Below are 6,858 nucleotides of genomic sequence, written 5' to 3'. Positions count from 1 at the left end.
TCTTCTCTTCTCTTCTCTTCTCTTCTCTTCTCTTCTCTTCTCTTCTCTTCTCTTCTCTTCTCTTCTCTTCTCTTCTCTTCTCTTCTCTTCTCTTCTCTTCTCTTCTCTTCTCTTCTCTTCTCTTCTCTTCTCTTCTCTTCTCTTCTCTTCTCTTCTCTTCTCTTCTCTTCTCTTCTCTTCTCTTCTCTTCTCTTCTCTTCTCTTCTCTTCTCTTCTCTTCTCTTCTCTTCTCTTCTCTTCTCTTCTCTTCTCTTCTCTTCTCTTCTCTTCTCTTCTCTTCTCTTCTCTTCTCTTCTCTTCTCTTCTCTTCTCTTCTCTTCTCTTCTCTTCTCTTCTCTTCTCTTCTCTTCTCTTCTCTTCTCTTCTCTTCTCTTCTCTTCTCTTCTCTTCTCTTCTCTTCTCTTCTCTTCTCTTCTCTTCTCTTCTCTTCTCTTCTCTTCTCTTCTCTTCTCTTCTCTTCTCTTCTCTTCTCTTCTCTTCTCTTCTCTTCTCTTCTCTTCTCTTCTCTTCTCTTCTCTTCTCTTCTCTTCTCTTCTCTTCTCTTCTCTTCTCTTCTCTTCTCTTCTCTTCTCTTCTCTTCTCTTCTCTTCTCTTCTCTTCTCTTCTCTTCTCTTCTCTTCTCTTCTCTTCTCTTCTCTTCTCTTCTCTTCTCTTCTCTTCTCTTCTCTTCTCTTCTCTTCTCTTCTCTTCTCTTCTCTTCTCTTCTCTTCTCTTCTCTTCTCTTCTCTTCTCTTCTCTTCTCTTCTCTTCTCTTCTCTTCTCTTCTCTTCTCTTCTCTTCTCTTCTCTTCTCTTCTCTTCTCTTCTCTTCTCTTCTCTTCTCTTCTCTTCTCTTCTCTTCTCTTCTCTTCTCTTCTCTTCTCTTCTCTTCTCTTCTCTTCTCTTCTCTTCTCTTCTCTTCTCTTCTCTTCTCTTCTCTTCTCTTCTCTTCTCTTCTCTTCTCTTCTCTTCTCTTCTCTTCTCTTCTCTTCTCTTCTCTTCTCTTCTCTTCTCTTCTCTTCTCTTCTCTTCTCTTCTCTTCTCTTCTCTTCTCTTCTCTTCTCTTCTCTTCTCTTCTCTTCTCTTCTCTTCTCTCCTCTTCTCTGAAAAATCAAGTTTCATCCCAAATCCTCAGCCCAGGCATATGCCATAACAGCCAGGCTGTGCTGGAGGTGGAGTGCAGTGTCTGCATGGCCAGCTGACCCCAAGCGATGCCTGTGTGGCAGTGTACATTGGGAATAAGAAAATGAAATACCAGTTTGCTGGCTTTCTCTGGTGTAAGTCAGCAATAAAAGCCATCTGAGAGGAGCAAAATCTTATAAAGTTAGAAGAGGTGGGAGAAGAGGCTCGAGCCCATTGCAGATGGCAACCTTGTGTTGGTGGTGATTAACCAGTCAGTCAAGCCAGTGACTTAACAGGCTTTTTCCACACTTTAACTGAGAAGCTGGGGTGTCTGTGACTCAGAGCAAGAAAACCACAAACAGACTAAGCACCAAGCACAGGGAACCAGAATTTGCACCGAAAACGCGCAGGGAGATGGGCTACATGGTGAGGAACATGTGCAGGCTACTGTTTGCAAATGGAAATCAAATAGGTTGCTATTACCAATAATGAAGTGTGAGGTTGGCGTGGTTTCTGTCTCTCAGATTTCAGCATGGTTTATTTTTATAGAGGCAGCTTCCTCGTGCAAAGTGTTGGCAAACAGGCTGCTGGCAGGGAGGTGGGGAGGGGGAAGCAGGGAGGACGGGGCTTCTTGGGAAGGGCACAGGAGCCTTTCCCACCTGCTGGGATGGAGCAGAGAGCAACGGAGATGGAGCTCCAGGAGAGTAAAGTGAAATTTCATAGAGACAAATGGCTGAGCTATTAATCTTGCTGATGAGAAGAGTAAAGGAATATGCAGGAGCAGTGGGAGGAGAAAGTAAAATGGTGCTGAGCAGGTATCAGGTGCTGAGAGGGCAAGGGTTAAAGACGACAAGCTAAAAGATAGAGCTGTGCAAACAAAATAACGGGCTCTGTGCTGTCTGAAGCCATATGAACTAGTAACTACAGACACCCCTACGTAAACATATTCCCCCATCCCCGGATTCCTAGAGCACGTCAAGCTTTGCCTCCACTTACTATACCCAGCAAACAGCTGAGGATACAAAAGCTACACTGTCCCGCCTGCCTTAAAGAAATCAACTTAAACATTACAACACCTCCAGCCCAGCGTTATGCTCTGATGCCAGGATCAACACATAGACAGGCTGCCCGCCCGGCTCCCACCACCGCTCCCTGGCAGCTCAACACCTCGGAACTGAAGCATCCTGCAGGCTTCCCTCCCTCCCAGCTCTGCGTGGACATGTGTTCTCCCAACCAAATGACCTCATCTGGACTGGATTGAGCCTTCCAAGTCAACATAAATACAGCACACTGGAACTGGCAGTGATTTTCAAAGGTTTAAGTTGGGTCCCTCTCAATTTTCACTCAGCACTTTATACATTTTGTCTGCTGCAAAATGGGAGCATTTTATATTCCCAGCTCCAATACATATTTTATGAACCTTCAGAAAACCTGCCTCCTATGCAGTTAACATTTTGGTTCCAAAGTTAACTGGTTAAAACACATATTAATAGATTGTGCATGGAAAAAAAATAATTAAAAAAAAAAAAAAAGCAGGTGAGAAATGCTGGGGGAAGAAAAATAGCAGCAATGTTTGGAATGGCTCTGTAGCCAAGACAGCAAACCTGGTCTTTTTAATGGGACCACCCAAGTGAGCAAGACCTTAAGCTCTTACTCACGTGTGTTATGTTCGCTGCAGTGTAATTCAAAGTCCAGAGGGGAGTTAGAAAAAGTAATAGTGGGGTTTAATAAGGGCTTAGCAGATGACAGAAAGTACTGGGTTCCCACCAAAGTTCATTCCCAAACTTGCCAGCAGAATATCATGTGATCTCAAGTCTAGTTCAGTATAAACACAGGAGCAAGGAGATGGTGCTGCTGGAACAAGCTGTCACTGCCTGGACTTGCCAGAAGTCAACTGTTGTTCATCAGCTTCTCCTGAATATACTGTTGTGGGATTTTTCTGGAGGTGAGTAATACCACCTCCTCTAAACACATTCATGGCTTCCAAACCAGAAAAAAATCCCAACAAACCCAAAAATCTCTTCTGAAGGCTGCTTAACAGAAGAGCATTTGGGGCTGTGGTATTTTCTCCCCAAAATGGCCTATACAGGAAGTCTTTCTTATTTTAAAGTCATTAGTTAATTCAACACCAATCCTTTATGTGTTATGAATAGTTGCGTTGGGTTGGCTGACTCAAGACTAAGGTTCATTTCCAGGTCATAATTAAAAACATTGCCAGGGAGGAAACTGTATTTATGATGCTCTAAGTGCCAAGATAAGACTAACCAAGAAGTAATAAAGAGAAGTTTAGAAAACCACTTAAAATAGAAGTGGATGGAGATAGAGCAGATCACCCAGTGATGGCAAAGCTGGGTTCTTAGACTACCAACCCTATGGCTTTCTCCAGTCTAGCTGAAACACTCCCGTCAGTAAAAGCCTATCAATAGATTTAGCAATGGCATCTCCAAGGACAGAACAAGAGCCATGTGCAGGATTGGCTGTATCAGTATCTTCTCTCTCTGGGATTACACTGTTTGTATCCTAACCTCTAGGAAAGAGGATGATTGATGTATAACAGCAGAGGAGGGAGGAGGGGGACAAATAGGAGGGGGAGAAGACAGCAAAATCTGTCATGTGCCCAACATGAAACGTTTAAGCCCTAAACTTCTGTGGGGATATGATTCTACCCTGCAGCGTTTGTTTTTTTGGTTTGGGTTGGTTGTTTTTTGTTTTTTTTTTCCATGGAATTAAAAAGAAGCACTTTTCCTGGTGTCACTGCAGCCCACAGAGGATAAATCCAAATGACAGGGCTTAAGTTATGAATATGGGGAATTAGAGATGAGAAGTAAAGCAGCTTATAATGACTCTCCCATTTGCTCATTGGAATACAAGCTTCAGTATTGATTTCGAAATACCCTGCGTTCATCTTAGCAGCTTCTCAAAAATGAAGCTTGAGAGTTTCTTCGCCTTGCAGCCTCTTCAGCATGATTTGATAATGATAAAAAGAGAATATAAAAGCTTTGCAGGCTGCTATTCATCAAGAATCATTCCCTTGTTTTATAAGTACAACCACTGACCTCTAGGGAGGTTGTTGAGAGAAAGATTTCAATTGGCTTCCTTGTGAAGATAGCTGTGGTTCAACTCAGAGCCTCTGCTCCTGACAAGGTTAGTGGAGGGAAGTATAGATGCCTCAAGAACACATCAGTCAGACAGTCATCTAAATTTGAGTGCCCTGCAAAAAGCCTACAAGAGCTCCAACCTTGCAGCACCAGGAAATGCAGAGTCTGTGGAAAGTGGCTAACATGTCCTTGCCACCCTATTTACACAGATACCCAGGCTGCCTCAGGACACTTACCTAAGTCTTGTCCCATAACACATAAACACAACGCAAGTATCCATACCCAAACGGAAAATTTGCACCACCTTATAATCCCATGCCTACAACCTCACAAGGTGAAAGACCAAGGTGTATTGAGAAGGACATGGGGTTAGGAAATCTAATTTTATCATCTTTTCTGACCCCAGGGTAAGGTAATCACATTTCCCACTCAGTTGCAAAGCATTTTGAGCTCTTTTTAAAGGGCTTGACATCAACTACCAAAATAGTCATGGTGAGCACCTCTGTTGAGACAAAACACAGGGTCTTATCCCTCATAGCTTTTCCCTACTTGCTTAGGCTCAATGTTGTGCAGGTGGAGTCTAACCTGTTCCAACAATGGAGTGAAATAACAACTCTGCCAAATAACTCACATCCTTGAAGAGATAAGACTAAGAAGGAAAACTAAGGTGAAATAACTTGGCTGAGTTTGTAGAACAGATCAGCGTTGGAGAATGAGCGACTATTTCCCAGCCGCCTACACCCATATTCAGCTGCTAGACTGATCCTGCTGCCCTCCCAAAACAAATTTCACTACCTGAGGAAGCACAGTGAGGTTTCCTGTGGCTTTTCATTTTCTTCTCTGCATTTTTTCTCAACAAAAGAAAAGCCATTAATATTCAATCATTCCTGCACATAAGATGCAGTTGCTAAAATGGTTTTGCACTTGAACAGCCTCCAGTTGTAGACTGAATTGATGACACTTAAAACGTGCCCATGAGCCATAGCAGAATGATCCCATTACAGCAGTGCCTTAGTAATGTTGTGTTAGTTAAGGTTATGTTGTCTGGTTTTGAGGGTTTATAACCCAGCTGTGAATATATTCTCCAGGCTCGAACCAGTTGTAGAGGGGATTTAGTCCTGCAGTGAATCATATGGCTTTTTTCTTTTATTTTTCTCCTACTTTAGATCAGATTTTTGTCTGTTTCTTTTTAAGATACAACATAAAAAAAAAAAAAAAAAAAAAAAAAAAAAAAAAAAAAAAAAAAAAAAAAGAATAACACAACCCTCTGTCGGGATGCCGGTAGGAGCCATGCTATATTTAAAGCCAGTGTTAAACTACCTCGGGCAAGGCCTACACCACGCTAATATCCAAGTACTCCCCAGTCCTTAACATGAAGGATATCCATGCTGCTTTCACTGCTTTATAAAGGGAGCTGAGGTCCTGGGGGAATTAAATCATACGTCTGGTTGTGTAGGAAACCTGTGGCGGATTGAGGGGCTGAATCAGCATCTCTGAATGGTGAGCTGACTCCACAGACACTGAACCACTTCTTCCACCTGCTATAAAGACTTTCAAACTATAACTTGAATGATTTCTCCCCTGCACAAGGGACTTTTTTTCTTCTACAAAGAAGTTTTATTTGACAAAGCTTTCTGAGAGGTTTCCAGGAGGTAATGTTTTAAAAACTGATTTTTGACCTACAAAAGGAAACTTTAAACCCAAGGTACACAGGTATCTTTGGCTGCTACTGTCTCTCACCAAACCAGACTCGTATGCACGAACAAGAAGCTCACAATGTCAGATATACAAAGAGTAAAAGGATATAAGGAACAAAAGACTGTTTAGATCGAGTAACACAAAAATGTTCCTATCAGTGTGGTCAACCCAACGGCAGAACAGGCTCCCATGAGAAAATCAGGAAGGGTCATTGACTGAGCTGCTGGAAAATTCAACTGAATACTTCACAGAATCACACACAGAATCACACAGAATCATCTAGGTTGGAAAGGACCCTAGAGATCATCTAGTCCAACCGTTCTCCTAGCACAGTTCCCACCTACAGCATATCCTTGAGCTCCAAATCGACCCGACTCTTGAACACCGCCAGGGATGGGGACTCCACCACCTCCCTGGGCAGCCCATCCCAACACCCAACAGCCTCTTCTGGAAAGAAATGCTTCCTAATATTTAGTCTGAACTTTCCCTGGTGCAACTTGAGGCCATTCCCTCGGGGCCTGGCGCTGGGGCCTTGGCTCCAGAGACTCATCCCCCCTCTCTGCCCCCTCCTGGCAGGGAGTTGCCGAGGGCCAGGAGGTCTCCCCTCAGCCTCCTCTTCTCCAGACTGAACCCCCCCAGTTCCCCCAGCCGCTCCCCAGCAGACCTGTGCTCCAGACCCTGCCCCAGCTCCGTTGCCCTTCTCTGGCCACGCTCGAGTCATTCAATGGCCTTTTGGGGGTGAGAGGCCCAACACTGAACCCCCTCAGCGAGGGGCGGCCTCCCCAGTGCCGAGCCCAGGGCTCAGATCCCTTCCCTGTCCCTGCTGGCCACGCCAGTGCTGACACAAGCCAGGATGCCATTGGCCTCCTTGGCCCCTGGGCACACTGCTGGCTCCTGTTCAGCCGGCTGTCAATCACCCCCAGTCCCTCTCTGACTGGCAGCTCTCCAGCCACTCCTCCCCA

At 44.4% G+C, this 6,858-nt stretch overlaps 1 protein-coding gene across 4 annotated transcripts in view; it reads right to left on the bottom strand.

The window, feature by feature from the left end:
- Positions 1-6,858, bottom strand: part of SETBP1 (SET binding protein 1) — a 237,654-nt gene that overhangs the window by 190,234 nt on the left and 40,562 nt on the right. The window lies entirely within an intron of this gene.

Source organism: Athene cunicularia (genome assembly GCF_003259725.1).
Source record: "Athene cunicularia isolate RWA chromosome Z unlocalized genomic scaffold, athCun1 chrZ_part1, whole genome shotgun sequence".
Lineage (NCBI taxonomy): Eukaryota > Metazoa > Chordata > Aves > Strigiformes > Strigidae > Athene > Athene cunicularia.
This window is presented reverse-complemented; position numbering and strand designations above follow the sequence as displayed.